Source organism: Mastomys coucha, unplaced genomic scaffold (genome assembly GCF_008632895.1).
Source record: "Mastomys coucha isolate ucsf_1 unplaced genomic scaffold, UCSF_Mcou_1 pScaffold23, whole genome shotgun sequence".
Lineage (NCBI taxonomy): Eukaryota > Metazoa > Chordata > Mammalia > Rodentia > Muridae > Mastomys > Mastomys coucha.
This window is the reverse complement of record NW_022196906.1, coordinates 42,778,290-42,797,981: the sequence shown is the minus strand read 5'-3', so window position 1 is coordinate 42,797,981 and position 19,692 is coordinate 42,778,290. Positions and strand designations below refer to the sequence as shown.

Here is a 19,692-nt window from a genome sequence, read left to right as displayed (position 1 = left end):
CGAGGTAAATCTAGCGCTCCTTATTGAAACATCTTCAGAGGGAACCACAAAGCCGAGTTTGTCGGTGCAGGCCTTCAAACCCAGCACTGGGAGGCCAAGGCAGGTGGGATCTTTTGAGTTGAAGACTTGCTTGGTCTGCAGAGTGAGTTCCAGAACAGCCAGGGCTACAAACCTTGTCTTAAAAAAAAATATATAAAACACCAAAAATACTTTCCTGTTGCTCCCACCATCAGAGAGCAGCAGCCACAGCCTTGAGCTACCCCATGGCTGTGGGCTTCAACAAGAGCAATAAGAAGAACTCCAGTAAGCCGAGACCCAGCAGGTACAGCAGCTACCTTAGCAAGCACGTCAAGTTCATAGCGGACATGATCCGGGAAGTGCTGGTAAGTGGTGCACCAAAGAGCTCCTCAAGGTGTCTAAGGACAAGCCTGTGCTCAAGTTCATCCAGAAGAGGATGGGCACACACATGCATGCCAAGAGGAAACAGAAGGAAATAAGCAACGGGTTGGCAACTATGAGGAAGTCGCTGCCAAGAACGACTGATGGCTGTGCCCCCTCCTCAATAAACATTTATCTTGGATAGGTGTGGGGCGAGGTGGGGGATGAAACTACAAAACAAGAGTTTGCTAACCCCCTTTCTTTTGGTTTCATTGTGCTTGGATTGATTCCAGGAAGTGTGGTGGTAAAGGGCTGAGCTGACTGTGAAGTGGAGCGCAGTGGAGTCACAGAAGCCCCTGGCAGGGAACTGTGTGTGGGTGTGGGGAGTGGCCTGGCATGGTCTTCATCTGGGAGTGGGGTCAGGCACCCAGGATGCTGTGGTAGTGGCTACACGGGAGTCCGGCTGAGTGGTCAGACAGGACACCTTAGAGGGACATTCTGAAAGAGAGGTCCTTTGGTCCTTAAGTGCAGTTATGGGCCCAAGTCAGGTGACTGGTCTGAAGTCCCAGTGAGCGAACAATAGAGTTCTCCACCTTTCCAATCTCAGCTCTTGGTAGCAGCATTACCCTTCCCTAAGAGCATCCATCCCTATGGTTTGAGAGGCAGCAGCTTCACCTTGTCTTTCCCAGCAGGCAGTAGTCTCTTAAGGCCAAGACCCTGTCTTTTTTTCCTTCCTGAAGTGGAAGCCAGGGAAATGTGGCCCCTTAACCCTGTCTTGGGACCCAAGGTTAGCATCCTCCAGGTCTTCCACCTGCAGAGGACCATGTCTGCTCCCTTGAGTCACAGAGCCTGATGCCAGTGGTGTATCTCCATCTCAGGATGAAGGCAAGAGTGGCAGATGAGTGTTCAAATCCCTGCATGAGCTCACTGTTCTGTGTGGCTTCTCTTAGGGGAAGCCTGGTGTATACTCCCCCTCTTTCACAGTGGCTCACAGATGAAAGCCAGGGTGACTTGCTGAGCCACTGGCGTCAGAATCCCATGGGGTACATGTGTAAAACTCTCAGCCTGCTTCAATAGACTGTAATCCAAGTTCCTGGGGTTGGAAGCATAGCCGTATTAAATTAGCTTCCTAGATAATTGTAACATGAAGTTAGAGGACCACTTTTTGTCCCTGTTTGATGAAAAGCAACCATTTCATAGGTGTGTGTTTGTCCCTGCATACTTCCACAAACAGAAACACACATCTATGAAATGATTGCTTTTCAACTGAAGATAAAGATGGGGAGTGGGATAGAAGAACCCTTGCCTAGTGATTGTTAGGCACTGATGTTTAATCCTCAGCACCAAAGAAACACACACACACACACTCCCCCTCCCTCTCGGATGCTGTACTGTCCAGGTATTTGTAGGTTAGTGGAGGGCAGTACTGGAGGCTGGATTCCTGACTATAAATGCCAAGAGCCAGAGAGAGAAAGGTTGGAAGAGGGTCTCAGAATACAGGTTTAATAGGGCTGTTTGAGTGACTCAGGGATGGGTTCACTCCGACATTGATGACCTACGTGGCCAACCCACAGACCTCTGACTCTCCCTGCAGGAGTTGTGTGTCCTTTAACAGCCAAGAAGTAGGACTTTGGGGAGTTACGGTGTTATTATTGTGTCTGAGAGAATCTAAGCATAGGTGACTTAGAGTAGCGTGGCAGACTGCTGTAGTGTTCCGGAGGGGCGAGTATGCAGTCACTCTTGATTGCCAACATAGACAGGCTCTAGAATCACCACAGAGAAACTGCTGTGCGTGTCTGTCAGGGAGTTTAGGTTCATTGAGATGGAAGACCCACCCTAACTGAGGGCAGTCCCAAACATGGATTGTGGTCTGTGCAAAAAGGAAAAAAACCAAGCAGAACACCAGCATTCATCTCTCTGTTTCCTCGCTGTGGATGCAGCTCGGCTAGCTACTTCACACTCCTGCGGCCGTGTCTTCCCTGCCATGATGGACTGCACCCTCAGATTGGGAGCCACAATAAACTCCTCCTTAAGATGCTTTTGTTAAGTCATTTGCTGTAGCAACGAGTAAAATTTCCACAGTGGGGGTCTGGGCCTGAGAGTACGGAAGTCTTCCGTCCTCCACCCAGGACCCCGGTGTTGGTGAGTACATGTAGACCTGGCTATCTGTGGGAGTGCGGATCCTCAGCTGGAGGTTGGGTTTACCTGGGCTTCAGTCTTTCTCACTCAGTTAGGTAATTGAGAAATGATTTTCCTGTGATTGGAGTCTCCTTTTGTCATTGTCCTGATAGACTGCTCCTGTGAGACATGAGAAAACCATGAGGACTGCCTTAGAGGGCTTGAGATCTCTAGATGGAGGTGATGGGAAATCCCGGCAGACCCAGAGAGATAATTGCTAGCTTTTCCTGCACCCTTTATCCTCCTACCTGAGCATCTGGAAGCGCCTCTTCAGGAGGACCTTCCTCAGTCTGAGGCAGAGGGATGGGTCACTTGGCCTGTGGACAGCTTAGTCCTGCATTGGCCATGTGAAAGGTGAAGGGAGTGGGCACCATCCACGTGGGCACAATGGCACAGGGGGATGATTCCTGTTCTGCAGCCCAGGCTGGGTTTAAGTATGTGCACACGTGTGCCTCATGCCTGCTGAGGTCAGAAGAGGGTCAGATCATCTAGAACAAGCCGTCGAGTGGGCACTGGAAAATCAGCCCCGATCCTCTGCAAGATCAGCAAGTAGCCTTAACCAGTCTTGATTCTGGCTAGTGAGAGCGTACCTTTCTTTGAAGTGGTCGTGTGCCTGTAACCTGCTCACCTTTCCATTTGCCATTAGCTGTTTGTAGATTTCTCTTCCTGGGGCACTGGAGAGGTCTGAGCTGAAAGTAGGGAGCAGACTGCAAGTGGGGAACAGACAGTGTCTACAGTCTCTAGAGCAAGAAGTGACAGCGGGAAGCTGGCTTCAGTGTGGAAGCAGGTCAAGTCTCTGCAGGTATTTAGATGTCTGGAACCTTGGTGACACAGGACATGCCTTGACTGTAGCCATGGTCTAGGTGTGCAGTGCTCAGCGGCCCACTCAGTCCCGAATATGGTTTGTCCTTTACTTCCCGTAGCTATTTTCCTTTCATTTTCTTCATTTGGAAAATAATCAGCAAAATCCTTATTTCCATAAGCATTTTTTTCCCCTGGCTGTAAAAAGCTGAATCCTAAACCCATTATTATAGCTGTTCATGCTATTTTAATCTACTCTGTTTAGAGGTGAGAGGGTAGCAGCGAATCTACAATTACTGCGTACATTTGATCCATGGCACAGCCACCAGAGCCGGGGGAGAACCCTCCCGCATAGGGTGGTACCACGCGTGGCAAATCACTTTCAAATTTACTAAAAATATGCCCCTCTGCAGCCATGTTGATATCATAATTTCCCTCCCCAAGCCTTCTTGAAATCTCCATTTGCTTCCCGCCTGATGCTGGCTCCCCTGCCTGCTCACTTTCATTCTTTTTCTTGGCCTTTGTGCCCACACACTGCCTGGTCTCTGTTGCCCTCCATGCCATGCACTGTCCATGCCCCACTCCTCATTTTCATCTCCTGCTCAGAAATGGTTCCTATCCTACTACCCGGCACGATAGTGGAAACCATTTTTGGTTTGCCACGGTCAAGGAGGAGAATACTTAGAATTTTAAATCTCCTAGCTATTTCACATTTAAACAAGCTGGCAAGCTGGAGTGGTGCCTCGCCTCCTACATACAGTAATTGTTGCATCCCTAGGCTCCCCCTTTCTATCTCTGTTCCTACTTCATTCATTTTTCTATTTGCAGCCAGTGCAGAATATGGGCTACTCCCCCTCCCCAGCTCCTGCATCCCACTTTCTATCTTGTGACCTTGGCTTCCTTGAGCGCTGCACTGTAAATGAAATGTGGCATTGCCACATGGATCTTGATAAAATATATCAGTGCATGAATTGATTTTCATATTGATTTCCTTGGGCCAGCAAGGTGTGTGTCTGCAGAAGCCAAGCGTCTTGTAATGACAGTCCCAGAAAGTAGTCGGGATGCCTGGGAAGGGACAGGCTTTGTTTCCTTTTCACCTAGGAAAACTTGTGCTTGTTAGCTCAGGAGAGAGGCTCTGGTGCTCTCTGGGTTCACTCGAGCATATAGCCTGTCCGAAGAGAGAGAGATACTCATCTCTATGCTCCCCCTGTGGCCTGGGTTTTGGGAGAATATGATTTCAGTGCTTCCAGCTGCTTTGTTGCTAGAGAGATCTAGGAAACCATCAGGGTAGATATTGAAGGCCATGTACACCCAGCAGTGCAGGGTCTGGGCTGGGGAGATGCGTCTTTGCATCCTCCCCCTGGTCATTTCTTCTTTCCTTGCTCAACCTCGTTGAGATGTGGCACTTGTGAATGTAGGACTGATGCTCTGCCCTAAAGGGATGTGTATAATTCATGATGTGTCAACACTGATGTCTGAGTGTGCATCGGAATGTGCTCTCACCGTTACAAGCACATAAAGGCCTGTGTGTGGTGGAGTCTACAGGATGTGAATGTGACGTGCTCTCCTGCCTTACAGTGATGTTTATTAGTAAGCTACGGACAACTGAAAGAACAGTGTCAAGACATGATTAAGGCTTTACTTTCCCTCCTCTGTCACCATCTTCCCAGTGCCTTCTCTCAACTGCTTCTGTGTAGACACTCCTCTCAGCAATACTTCAGCTGATAGTGGAAGAGATTAAGTGAGCCTAGCTTCATGTGATCCCATGTGCCTGTCTGTGCTTATGTAAAGAGAATAAGGCGGTTGAAACGGCTGTGGTCATTCATTGAATTTTCTACCTAACTAGAAAGACCCAACTAGAAAACATTTTGGGTTGTGAGCTCTGCTGAGCTACCTCATGGTAGCTACCAGTATGGCGTAGTGTATCTCCTGCTTCGCTAAGTACCAGGAGGAGAAGTCATTGAGGGCTTTGATAGCTTATGATCTTGTGCTCCGGAACTGGTATCTTGGTTCCCAGTTATAATGGCGTTGGAAAGCGCAGAGCTGGCTTGGGTTAATATAGTCAGTGGTTTTCAGCCAGGGACAGCTTTATGCTCCAGAGTGCATTTAGTAAAATCTGGAGACAGTTTTGGTTGCCACAATGTGTGTAGGAGAGTTGTTGCTGGTATATACTGGTTAAGGCTGGGAATATTCCTCAACTCAGTTTCTGTGCTCCTTCCCCTCATCCTCTATAGACCTATACTTGCTCTAGAATGACAGCCGTCCTGGGGTGGAACATCCTTGCCCCGACACAGGGCTTTCGGTATTTGTTGTTGTTGGGTTTTGCTCAAAAGTTTGTATTGAATCTTAAATGTAAAAACCATTTTCCCCATAGACCTACTTTTTATTGAGTCAGGTGTTGGAAATGATCTGACATAATCGAGGTTTCTCATTCACTGACATTTATTGTTCCAGAGAACAAACATGGAAGCCTGCCAGTGTGCAGATCAGCAGGCCTGTCCCCAGATGGCCCACCCAGTGAATGCCCAAATTCATTGACTCATGTATGGCTAGTCAAAGCCACAAGGATAACATGAGCTTAAAGCTGGACTTTGAGAGCCCATGGTCTCCCAAGGGGACATGGTTCACCCTTGTTTTCTTTGCAACTTGAACTACATTTTCAGAAACTTCCGATAGAATTTTCCAGAGATGCTTGCCAGGCCCAGGGGACTGATTGTGCATCAGAGGCAGTTTGGCCGTGGGTATAAAATGTCTTCAGTGTACATAGACTTGGGCATTGCTTTTTGGCTGGCCCGATGTGAGTCCTTGGCAGAATGCTTTGGTCTCGGTGAGACAGGTGTATGTGGCAGCCAAGACAGAGATTTTGTGTGTCTTGATTGTTGAAAAACATTATTGGAAACCTATGATTGTCATATGATCAGTTTATTTAGGCAGGATCTCATCAGGTGGGGCAGGGGTTAGGGAATAGGAAAGGACCTCCTTTACTGAAGTAACAGGAAAGCTAATTGCAAACAGCGTTGAATGTTCTAGAACCATTGCATATTGGTTTATCAAACCTTCACCTCTGCCCTCTCGAATGCTGAAAAAGAAAAGTTAAATGAAGTTGATGTGTTTGTCTGTGCTTCTGGCAAATGTAGGTAAGATAGAAATGGTGTGTCCTGGTTTTGATTGGGTGTGCCAGCCACCTGTCATGGCGACCTCTGATGGGGCCCCATTGTATCGTATACACTGAAAAGGGAAAGAAAATGCTGCCCCCCCGCCCCGCCCCTAAAGATCGGTTTTCCAAGCCTCTTTGAAAGGGCAGTGTCACGCTTCAGAAGTAAGTTCATCTTCCATGCTGTATTTTCTCATCTTGCCTTTGGTGTCCGCCAGCAGGAGGAATGTGGAGGGAGGGCTGTAGTTGGACTCTGGGTGAGACTCTGGAGTAGCTCTGCGGTCCTCTGGCTGGGTGACCTTGTGCAAATTTCTCACCTGCACTGAGCCTTCTAGGGACCATAGCATACTCTCTAGAGCCTCTGCAGGTTTGCTTTCTTGCCCAGAACTGCGCATGTGCCTGGCGCTCTGGATGGTGCTTGATTGTTATGTGAGGTTTTGAGTATGTCCAAAGCATTGTCCCTCAAAGACGGAAGAGCTTCTCTCACTTCTCTGGGGTCACCTGACAAGTTGTCAGGTAGCTTAATAGAACTGGAGACGTACCTGAGGTCTCCCTTGGTACGCTGTAGACCCTGGGTGGATGTGTCTCCCGTCCTTTCTCTTGATAGAAGAGTATTTATAGCTGAGTACAAGTACAGTCAGAAGGTTCTTATAAAATGCTGTTGTTACTGCAGTACCAAGTTAGAAATGCTTGAGGTTTCGGCTTCTTGGCTCTTCCACGCGGCCATGAATATTTTATGGGAAAGGAAATACTTAGTGTCTGACTCTTTTTATAGTGCAGCTACTCACGGGCTGGGAACCTTCCAGATCTTGCCAAAAATCAAAATCACTGCCCGTCCTCCCGTCCCTCTACTTCCTTTTTAGAATCCATCAGAGCCCCACATCACCGAGGTGTCGGGTTCTCTTGGTGAATGGCCTCATTTGTAAAACTCGTGGGGTGCAGTTTGCAATCCTAATAACTAGCCTAAGCTGGAGGGGAGGGGTGAGTCACCCCTCAGTTCTACCCAGTCCTTCTGGCCTGGGGTTGCTGCTGGTTAGTACCAGGTTGGCATCCACATGGAACAGAGACCACTTCTAGGTGCCCATCAGCACTTTCGGCCAGAGTCTTGTCCGCTCAGGGAGAGAGGTGTTTCGGAATCCCTGGATTCCACTCTGATCTTAGAACATAAAGATCACTAGGTTAATTTGGATCTGGTGGTGTCCCTCTGCAGTCCTAGCAATTGGGAGGCTGAGGCAAGAAGATCTCATGTTTCAGACTGTCTCAACAAAACAAACCAAAACACACTGCCCTACAGTGGTAGATAAAAGTCTAGCAGGCCTCAAGAGGCTTCTCCTTTCATAGGTAAAGGTAGGTGAAATACCCTTCCCAGGCCTTCTTTCTGTTCCCTTCATTGACTTACATGCAATGCAGGAAAGTGGGGCCTTTCTGGTTTCAGCTGTAGCTAGCTTGGTGGGGGCTCAGTGAAGAGGAAAAAGGTCTCCTGGCCGCTGAAACATGGTGGGAGTTCTTTGTTGGCCTCAGTGGATCCCTCCAGGAGCATGTGCTCATCTGGCTTGGACTCACAGTCTGTAGACACCTGGTATGACTACAGTTGCCTTAGACCAGGTGGCAGGTCGGATCACAGTGTCTAAGAGCTCTCCACCTTGGGGAACTAGACCCGTGTGACTTCTCAGAGGGGGACAGAGATAGCAATTGTCTCTTGTGCAGATGAGCTAAGTGTTCTCATTTTTTTCCCGTTTGTTTTGTTTTTTGAGACGGGGGTTTCTCTGTGTAGCCCTAGCTGTCCTGGAACTCACTCTGTAGACCAGGCTGGCCTCGAACTCAGAAATCCTCCTGCCTCTGCTGCCCAAGTGCTGGGATTAAAGGTGTGCACCACCACCGCCCGGCCGTGTTCTCATATTTTTACCAGCACCCCAAGACTCCAAAACATAAAATACAGCTTCTGATATGCTCAGGGGTACAACTGGTTTCTCTTGTGCCAGCTCAAGACACACATCTCTTACAGACATATTTCAGTTTTGATTATGTGTTGGAGCCCTCTGGAGCTACAGTTACAGGGGATTGGAGCTGCCTGTTGTGGATGCTGGGAACTGAATTCCAGCCTGCTGGATGAGCATTCTATACTTATGGCCACAGAGCCATCCCTTCAGCTTCCCAGGATGAGTTCTCTTAGCAAGAGCAAGTCAGAAAGAAGTGTTTAATATGGCCTGAATCTCAGCTTTACCCTTACCTACTGGGCTCCGGGGGCGCTCCGGCCTGTACTGCATCTGCCTCCTGGACTGCCCTTGGCGTTCGCCTTGGCCTTTGGTAAGGTATTGTTTTGCATACCCTTCATGGTTACATCCCTGTGAAGCAGAGCTATGTCTGCTCAGGGCAGCTCTGTACCTCTCCCACACTTTACCTCTTGGTGTTCAGACTCAGCCGTAGCAGAAGGCACGGTGGGGAATAGAAGGTTCTGGGACTGAGGGCCTAGGGGCTTGTTTCCTGTAATATTGTGAAGGTCAAGGAGGAGGAGCACCCCACAAAATCGTGTTTATTATTCTTCATAGGATCTGGTGCAACATTTTATGCTTAGGGCTAACCTCGGGGTCAGAGTATTTAGCAGGTTGACATTCAGTGTCCTTGTAATTTCCAACTAGATGAACATGATATAGATGTCTGACTTAATGAATTGAAAAATCTAGACTGGGCTGCACACTATTAAAACTCAGGGTGGAGGCCAGTCTTGGCCAGTGAACTTCTGAGTGTTGGAAATGTGCCACATTGAATTTATGGCAGGGTTTTTGCTAACACCAGTAGAGCTTGCCTCTATGACTGGAGTTTGGTAGTGGTCACTGCCACATAAAGTTAAAAAAAAAAAATCTAGACTGGGGCTCTAGCTCACTCTGGTGGGGTGCTTATATACCATACACAAAGTCTGGGCTTTAGTCCCTGGCACTGTGCAAACCAGGCATTGTAGCCCATAACTATAATCCCAACACTTGGGAAGTAGAGACAGGAAGGTCAGACGTTCAAGATAATCCTTGGGTACATAGAAAGGCCAGCATGGGCTACATGACTTCTGTCTCAACAAACAGAACAAAACAACAAAATACAAAGAAATCCTCAAATGTAGTGATTCTTCCTTATTATTGGCCTTTTTTTAATTAATCTTTTGTTGGGGGGGGGTTGAAGACAGGGTTTTTCTGTGTAGACCTGTCTGTCCTAAAACTCACTCTCTAGACTAGGTTGGTCTGGAACTTAGAGATCCACCTACCACAGCTGGCTGTAAACGCCTGGGTACCTCCACCTCCAGGCTTTCTGAACGGTCTCAAGCTTTGGAAGGGTATGTCTTCTCTTGGTTTTTGTATACAACATTGACCTTTAGGGGATTGTTCTGGAGACTGCTATGGTTTACCATTTGAAGTCAGTTACTATCATCTGTCTACCAAAAGAGAAACTCAGTCTAATATATTGTCCTGATTAAGGTCACTACCAGAAGCCACTAAAGATGCCGTCATGCCTCTGGCCTCCTTCCTCGTCTTGTGAGAAAGAGACCTCCCAATGGAAGTGCCTTGGGAAAGAAAGGGAAGCAGAGAGTGAGCTAGAGGGATGAAGAGGCTGCACAAGGCTCTCTGCACGTCTCAGCCTCTCTAGGCAGGAACTTGGTGTTTGCATTGGTTGGTACCCAGAAGTGCAATACAAGGAGGATGTCAAGATGGCAGTTAAGTATTCATATGATGAGACGGGAGGATTTTCAGGCTTCTAGATCCTCGGAGCTTGCTTGTGGAAAGAGGTTGGAGGCTTCCAACAAGGCCAGTCGGTGTGAGTTAGACCGAGGGAGATGCACTTTGCCTGCTCACTCTGTTACTTTGTTTCAGCGAGCTTGGCTGGCTATGTCCCTCTCCTTGTTCAGAGACAACAGGGTGGGTTCTGCCGAGCAGACAGTAAGCAATGGCATTAGAGGACAATGTCCTGAGCCTTGCTGGAGTTTCCCTTCCTGGCCCCAGAGAACAGTCTAGAATTGGGGACAGTCTGAGCACATCATCTTGTTCTGGTGATAGACAGTGTTCCTCTCTGTACTGTCGAGGACCACTTAGGCGAACACAGTTCTTCAGGTGGGTTCGTAAGGTAGCAAGTAAGGTATGGTGTATTGAGCACAAAATGAGGAATCTGAAGGATCCAGGATAAGAGGATGCGCGGGCAGCAGTTGGCTGGCATCACTCTTTGGCAGGTGCCCCTAAACCGGTGGTGTGGGGAGGGCAGGAAGTGGCTCTTAGGGCCAGGTATGGATTTTAACTGTCGGGGCGGGGGACAGACTGTGTGACTCAGGGGTGGGTAGGATTTGCTATTTCAGTCTTGGTAGACTTCAGAATTTTGCAGCAAAGGCCAAGGAAGGATGTAAGAGCTGAAAGAAGGAGGGATAGAGGTTTGGAGGTGGGTGTGACCCCAGATGGCAATAATCTTACATATAAAAAACAGGCTATTTTTTGCATAGGTTGCTTGGAGCTTCCACGCAAAGCTGCTTGTATTCTTCCTGCAGCCTTAAGCCTCAGAACTCCCTCTTCTTGTCACCTCACCTCTCCCTTGTTCCGGTTGGGTATATAATGTCTTGAGTGCCCTACTTGATTATAGACTCTTGGCAGACTTAGCCAGTATGGCATGTTCCTTTGAAAGCCCTTCACTGCGACTGGCCCCATGCCTCGCGTTATTAGACAGCTTGAATGACCGGAAAGACAGAAAGACCATTGCTCATTCCTTTCTTTTCAGGGGAGCAGCTCACGTATGCCCACTGTTTTCTTACCTGTACCAGGCCAGTTTCAATCTCAAAAAGAGGCCAATGCCAGCCTCTTCCTCTTCTCAAAGTGATGCTGTAAGGATTTATAACATGTGCATCAAGAAACCTTGGTGGGCGTGTAGAAACGGAGCAGTTGCTACTACGTGGAAGACCATATTCTAACACCAGTGGAGGAACTTTGAGGCCTTCACTTAAAAATAAAAAGAAAAGTTGTGTGTGTGTGTGTGTGTGTGTGTGTGTGTGTGTGTACAGGCATGTTTGGTCTCGCACACATATGCAGCTACCTGATGAAGCCAGAAGGGGGCGTCAGAATCCTCTGGAATTGGAGTTACAGGTTGTTGCAAGCTGCCTGATGTGGGTGCTGGGAATGAACCCTAGGTCTCTAGAAGAGCAATAAGCACTCTTAGCCATTGACCCGTCTCTCCAGCCTGTGGGCTGGCACTTTTGATTCATAGTCTTTTGCTACTGACTACTGGTCAAGGCAACTCTCCAGTTCTTAAGAAAGGGCTGGCGTCCAATTCCCTCGCGTTTCTTGGTTTCCTTTTTTCTACTGGTTACTGTTACTGTACCTCCCTCTTTCCTACTGGTTACTGTTACTGTACCTCCCTCTTTCCTACTGGTTATTGTTACTGTACCTCCCTCTTTCCTACTGGTTATTGTTACTGTATTTCCCTCTTTCCTACTGGTTATTGTTACTTTACTTCCTGCCTGCCTGTTCCTTTGTAAATATGACTAGTTTGTCCAGGTGCTTGTTTGGGTTTTCTTTGGAAATGGGAAAACCTAATTTTACTATCACACTTCCTAATGATTCTCTAAATGGAACGTGCTTGCTTCGTGTGCCCCTCCACATTTCAGTTATTAAACAACTATGTCCTAGAAGTTTCCTCTCCCCTCCCCACCCCTGCCCCAAGGCAAGCAGTTTGCTCATCCAGATGGTAAGAGGTGGTATGTGGAGGGGGGGGGGGAGGGATGCTCACTTGTCCACATGTGTGTGGTAAGGGTTCTAGGGGAGGATGCCCATTCTTGTAATGTGTGTGTGTGTGTGTGTGTGTGTGTGTGTGTGTGTGTGTATCTTACTAGGTTCCAGCCACAGAATAAGACTGAGCATGCTGGCATGTGGCCAAGCACAGTAACTGGCAGGAAGGGCCTGTCACTTCAATATTCTCGAAAGAAATCCAGTTTTCCATGAATGGGGAGGCTGTGGAGGAGGAGGTTGGAGAAGCAAATGCCTGGCTTGTCTCCAAGGCCAGATGTTCTGTAGTGCCATATGTCATGATAGGAAGGCTAGCATTGAAGCTTATAGAGCAAGTCAGGCCCATGTTCTTAGGCTACCACAGCCCTTCCCGAGCTCTTTTTCCTGCTTTCCTGGCCTGCTTCTGTGGTTGGAACTCTCTGTACCACTCAGATCTGCTGGAGTTGGCTTGTGTCCAGGGTGCTGACCTTAGCCAGGACTGATGCTATGCTACTGGGCAATGCCTGCTGGATCCTTGGTATCTGCTCAGCCCAGTCTTGAGCCCACCTCAAAGGAAACCTTTGCCAGTTTTATTTTTTCTTAATCAGCCTGGGTTTTGTGGTCATTAGGACACAGCATCCAAAATCATGTGACTCTTGCTTTCATTGGTGTCTTCATTTCTCCTCTCAGGTTCTATTTTCCATCTTTCTCTCCCCACCTCCCTTCTTTCCTTTCTTCCTCCCTCCCTCCCTCCCTTCTGTATGTGGTTGGGGGGATGGCATATATGGAGGCCTGAAGTTGGCATCAAAGGTCTTCCTTAGTCACTCCTTAGCTTATTTTTTGAGGCAGGATCTCTCGCTGAACCTGGAACACACTGTTCAGCTAGTGGATGGCCAGTGAGCCCCTGGAAGCCTCCTGTCTCAGACTTTGTAGGTTGAGAGAAAGGAAACTCCGAGTGATCTTGCATCCCGCCATATTGAACTGAGGGTGTGGTCGCTTACCAGAGGGACAAAGTAACATGTCACGGCCCTTCTTCTGTACACTCTCGGTGACATCTCTGCCCTGTGGCCATGGTGGCCTGCTGAACTGAATAACAAACAGAGCAAACAGAGCAGCAGGGTAACAAGCAGAAGCAAAGGCTTGTTGGGCTTTTTCAGGTTTTCTATCACGGTAATTTATAATCTGAGGAGCCAGGGACCTTTTACAAATTGAAGCATCTTCTTTCACCATCTTAGGAGCATCTTGTATTGCCATTTTGTTCTGGAAGACTGACCTAATGACTGTCTTTGGAAATATCGTCATTCTCAATTTAGAATTTGGGTACTTCATTTCTTTCTCTGCTTCTGTGGTCCCTGCCCACATCAAACCTTCTGCTCCCGGCTAACTCTGCTGTTGAAAGAAACAACAACAGAGTTTTGGTGGCTCTTCAGTGGCGTAGCAGTGAGAGCAAAGTCCCCATCCTCTTTGCCAGGATCCTGCCTAATCCAGCCTAGGTTATCACCTCTATTCCTACTTTTCCATGAGACCCCTTGCGATGAGTCAGGCCAGTCTCCTGGATACTTGTCTAGCTTGATTCAAGTTTTAGACATGCAAGGGATTTCTGTGCTTGACACTACGTGGGTGGATAGAGCTATTTCTTGTAGAAACCTCTGAAAACAAGCTCTGCTCTGCCCTCTCCTCAATGCCGTTTCCGCCTCAGCACCCACCCTTTCTCCGTTCCTCTTTTTGTTACCCCCATAGCATGTTGGACATTTTTGGATACTTTTTTGGCATATTGACACAGCAACACTTCCTCCCTTTTGGATCCCTTCTGTCATTTTCTCTTTTGTCCAGGTCTGTGTCTTGGGACTACATTACTGGTCTACATTACTGAGACAACAGACTGGTCATGGAGCAAGGGTGTCTCCCTGTCCTTCAGCCCACTTACTCGGTGTCCTCATTGCTGTGCTTGCTCACATGCAGTCCTTCGACAGCCTAGTGAAATAATGCTGCAATTTCTGCCCCTTCTCATAGGTGAGCACACTGAGAATCCCAATCCACTGTAGATCTGGGATCTGAGCATAGGAGGATTTGAGCATAGGGGGATCTGAGCATAGGGGGATCTGAGCATAGGGGGATCTGAGCATAGGGGGAATAGCACTAGAGTCTGGCTTCTTAGCTTATCCGACTGCCTTAATCCTACCAGGCTCTCTCACCTGACTATCTGCACTGCTGTGGGCAAGCTGATTTTTTGTTTGTATGTTTGTGTTTGGTTTTTTTGTTCTGTGTTTCAGTTTTCTCCTCAGCAAAACAGAAATAAAAATGATCAGTGCTTCATACGATTGTTCTGGGGGCAGAATGTGCAGAGTAGGGCCTTTGTCAGAGATTAGCTGCGTGTCATAAAAGCTTCAATTTGTTTTTCCTTACTGACATCTTCTAAATATTATTTGTATTCTTACTTAAAAAAAAAAAAAAGGCCTCTTGTGTGTCTCTGGCCTCTTTGTGATGCTGTGGATGGGACAATCCAGGCCTTTGCACATGGTAGGCAGGTTTTTCTCTGACAACGCACCATCAGCACTCTTCTCCGGTCATCTTAGCACCCAAGACAATGTCATGCACTTGGCTTGTGTCCAGAAAATGCTTCATGAACAAGCCCAAAGGTGCTGGGTCTTCTTTCTAGAGGTTCCTGGGAGACAAACTCGAATGTGATGTCTTTGAAGCAGATGCGGATTTCAAGCTTGTCCTTGCCAGTGTCCAGCCTCAGTATGCTCAGCAGCATGTGGCCGAGGGTTGCTGGGGATAAAACATGGCAGGCTTGGGTAGAGGCTGCAGTCTACAGCCCTCTTGTTGCCGGCAAACTTTTCCCTTCCCACCCCCTTCCCGGTAGCTCTGTGCCCTGCCAAGCCTGTGCACAAGCCTTGAAATGACAAAGTACCCTTTAGTTAATTGCACAACGGATTGCCTAGAGTTAAAAGTTCTGATTTATATGACTATAGCTCTAACTGCTCAATAACACAGGCCTGTAATCTACTTTCATTTCAAACAGAACGGTGATTTATAGGGCAGCATGCCGCTTTAGCTCAGAAATGAGGTGTTCAACATATGCTCTGTTGACATAAATTTGGAATTTATCGCTGTTGTCAAAACTGCCTGTTGGACAAAGGTGGGTATTAAGGCAATAAATGGCTCAGAATAGTTTTCTGTCACATTTCCTAACCATTGTATTCAGTCTATTTGAGGGAAAAATATATACTTAAAAGTAATCAAATGTCCAAAATCCATGCATCTTGTTTTGAATGGAGAGGAGAGAGAGGATGCAGGGGTAGTGGGGGTGGAGGGGATGCAGAGACACAGGGAGGTGGAGGGGGAGATGTGGGTGGTGGTGAAGGAAAGCGTTTTGTGAAGTTATGGTCCATTTAAGAGATTCCACTTTGCCTCCTCTCCCATCCCCATTAGGAGGTAGGCTTTCCTTTCTCATTTACAAAAAGGGGGAAAGAAAAATGAAAGCTCATTAAATAAAAATAGTAAAGGACATTTTTATGGGTGGGCTTAAAGCCAGCAATGTCAGTGAGGAGTTAGTGAGCCCGGCTTGGAGGGAGGCAGGCAGGGATTTTGTTTATGGGGAAATAAAGGCACCAGCTAGGGTTGGGTTCTTTGCTAAGTTGGTGAGCGTTAGCCCTTCTCCCAAATGCCCCCTTCAAGCTTGAGGTTCCTGTGGTCTGAATGAATATGTAATTGGCAACTGATAGCAGTTAAGGAGCTGGTGGGCATTGTACCCTAACCAGGGCCTGATTGATTTATTATCCACCGTGTGATCAATACCCACCAATCACTCAGCTATCCACTCAACAACATATCTTCTCAGTAGCTATTATTCCTATGCCCTTTGTTGGACTTGAGAATTTAGATGAGTAAGGCACCATGTAGAAGGGGAGACAGAGAAGAAAGCCAGTGGAGGCTCACCAATGCCTCTTGTGTAACCATAAACATGCAGGCCAAGGCAAACGATGTGGTTTTAGGGAGGGAGGTACTAGGAGAGGTGATACTAGCTCATGTGGCCTTTTGAGAGCATGAGGTCTCTCCTGAGAGGACACGAGGTCTTGAGAATTGTCTTACCATGATAGGACTTTGTTTATTTGTTTCTTTGTCGAGACAGGGTCTCACTCTATATTGCTGACTGGCCTGGAACTTAACGTGCAAACAAGGCTGGCTTTGAACTCACAGGATGCCACCTACCTTTACCTCTGGAGTGCTAGGATTAAAGTCATATGCCACCACACCCAGCAGCTCACTACTTTGTTAATGTATGATAATACTATTAACATATAGGTGATTACTGACATACGATCACTGGGTTTTCTGTACTGTGTTATAATAATAATATATTAACAACAAACGTTGTTGTTGTTGTTATTGCAGTGCTATGAATTGAACCTAGGCCCTTGTTTACTGAGCCACATCCTCAGATCTGTCATATGTTATAAAAAGCAGAGCCCTGAACCCTGTCACCACAGCGTCTCAGCACAGAGTACCAGGGCAGGCAGTAGGCAGGACGGGGTGACTTAGTGAATGGTCTCCGTCAAGGTTAAAAATCTATCTCCCTTCTTCACCCCCAGTTTCAAGATAACAACCTGCAGTCACTTGTGGGCTGGTGTGCACCATGCTGAGAATGAAAGCAGGCAGATCCAGGGAACTGCAGCAGGGCTCTGTGGCTTGGGCCACAGCTGCTCCTTGGGCCCTAGCTCTGTCTGGGTATTATGCATGGCCTATGAGCTTGTCAGGAGGCAGAGGTGCATGCGAGTTGCCTGGTTCTCATGAAAACGAGGCCCAGCAGGGAAGAGGATGCGTATTTGTTGCCTTTATTTTATTTTTCCTTTTATCTCTGCCCACATGCTTGGACCGGTTCAACGTTGATAAATGTGCGCACTCTCTCTCATTCTCTCTCTGTTTTACACACACAGTCTTCATTCTCTGGCTCATGTGTGTGCCTCACATATATACAGTCTTGTGTACCCTGAATATGGACACCAATTGTAAACCCCCTTCTGTGTGGCTAACTCCCCCACCCCTTTGCCACCAACTCCTGTCCTTTTCACACAGAGCTCCCCGTTGGGAAAACTCATAATTTTTACACCACACAGTCTTGACTGGCCATTGCTGGAATTACTGGCTCTTTGAAGTGCTTTCTGTTGGGACATTTACAGGCTGTTTTAATTACCTGCAGCTTGCAAAGGGCCTTGCTCAGTCCCTGCCTTTGTTTGTTTGTTCTTTGCAAGGAGTCTGTGCAGAAAGGGAACCTGCTACCTTCTTCTATATAGAGAAGGGGACAAGAAATTTAAGACCTGGGCATAGAGCTTCTCTGATCTTCCTGTATCAGGATGCTCTGCCTCCAAAGGAAAGCTAAGGCAGAGAGAGCAAACTTTGCTTGTGGCTTGCCTAGTTGCCAACTCCATGGGTTCTTCTCTTAGAATTTACCAGGTATTTTGTTTATTTGTTTTGTTTTTGAGATATCTGTGCATGTGTGTAAGCCATGATGCAGGGACTGGATGCAGGGCCTTACATGTGCTAAGCAAATGTCCTGCTGCAGAGTTCTACCCTTAACACCAAACATTTTCATTTTCAAGCATTAAGTCTACTTTCAGACCTCCCAGCTGACCTCCCAGCTAAGACAGCAGGACTGTGAAATCATACAATCCTCTCTTGACCAAATCAAAACTGGTCACACTTGAGCCAGGATTCCTTTCCGATTTTTCAGCTAAATCTGTTTAGGGAATGGCATCATTCGATTATTGAGTCTGGACTTCAGATGCAGGGAGGGGGTTGAAATAATATATGTGAGAGTGGTCCTCAATTTGGGCTATCTGGACTTTTCTTTCCTTGTCTTCATTTGTTTTTCTATTTGATACTTTTAAAAAGGACTCTTTCATGGGCTGGAGAGATGGTTCAGCTATAAAGTATACTTGTTGATCTTGCAGAGGACCCAGGTTCAGTTCCCAGCACCCACATGGCAGGTCCCAACCATTTATCACTCCAGTTTCAGAAGATTTGACCATTCTTTTGTGACCTCTGTGGGTACCAGGCACATACATCACATATAGGCAAATGCTCATATGCATAAATAAAAATCTTTAAAACCTTTATAAACAATTACAGTGACTCTTTGGGGTTCCTGTTGAGCCTGAATGTAGCCTGTCCTCTGTGTAGGTAATGAACTAGCACACCAGGAGAGCATGAGGCTTTGTCCCTTGACCACTGCCTATATGGCAGAAGGACTCTATTCATTTAGTCTAAAGCCGTGTTGTGCCGCTGGAAGCTGTGAGCATTGTTGACGGATATGTAGACTGGTTCCTCAATGTGCTGAGCATGAATACTGCATTATGACCACCGCCATTCCATCCCTAGGTACATACCCAACAAAAGAGAAAATGCTCAGTTGGTCATAGGTTCAAACTTGCATGCTGATGCTCATAGCAGCAGTGTTTGTGACATCCACAAGTCTGAATGAAACAGCTGCATGTCCATCATCTGGTGAATGGATACACAGGATGTGTTATAGACATACAACGACATATTATTCCACTATAGGGAAGAAGGAGGCAGCCTATGCATATCTGCTATGGATGAAACTTGAACACATGCGTGTTCTGTGAGAGAAGTGAGATCTAAAGGGGTCCATCTTGTATGATTTCCACATCTGTGAAATCTTCAAGATAGGTGACAGCACAGAAAAAGGTAGGCTAGCTAGAGGCTGGGCTTGAACAGAAGAGGGAAGGGCAGCCATTGTTAGTGTAGAGAAAATATTCTAGAATCCGATGGCAGTGACGGGTGCACACTTCTGTGAATGTACTGAAAGCAAACCCTCTCAACAGTACACTTTAAAAAAGGTAAATAAATTGTAGGGTATGTGGATAATATCTCAATAAAGTTCTGTTTAGAAATACCCACCGACTGTGTCCCAGGCTTCCTGCCAGGTTCTGACAGCGCAGCAGATAGCTTTTGCCTTGATAGAGCTTACAGTCTAGGTGAGATAAGGGATAGCAAATGCCCATTGGGCACATGCAGGGAATGGTAGACCCTGGAAAAGAGACTAAGAAAGCGCAGTTACAGAGCACTGTTGGTATAGAAGCTACCTGAGCAGGTTGTGACTCCAGTATAGTCAGACTCATGTGGGAGCTGGCACACAGGTGCATAGCAGACACATCATGGGCATTGGTAGGGAAAGAGTCACTATGTCCTCTCTGTGGTGCATCCTGAAGCCTGTGCAGTGATCCTGGAAGTAGAGTGTGGGGGCTATTGTTCCACCTCTTTGCCTTGGGGCTTCTCTTGCTTCTCTGTAGCTCTGGTGGGGGAGTCTAGTCCAGTGTGTCTTTTCTGGCTGGTGGGTTTCAGAAAGCCCCTTCAATGTGAAATAAAATGCACTCTCCCTTTGGGATTAAATAACCTGAGGTGACTTGATTGTTCTCCACCCCCCCT

The 19,692-nt window shown here is 47.3% G+C and overlaps 1 protein-coding gene, 1 non-coding gene and 1 pseudogene across 3 annotated transcripts in view; all 3 read left to right on the top strand.

The window, feature by feature from the left end:
* Zbtb16 (zinc finger and BTB domain containing 16) overlaps window positions 1-19,692 on the top strand; it is a 187,333-nt gene that overhangs the window by 65,054 nt on the left and 102,587 nt on the right. The window lies entirely within an intron of this gene.
* LOC116072527 lies at window positions 198-583 on the top strand (annotated as a pseudogene).
* On the top strand, window positions 9,201-9,356 carry LOC116074056. Its single transcript, XR_004112038.1, has one exon. It is a non-coding gene; the product is annotated as a small nucleolar RNA SNORA62/SNORA6 family (small nucleolar RNA).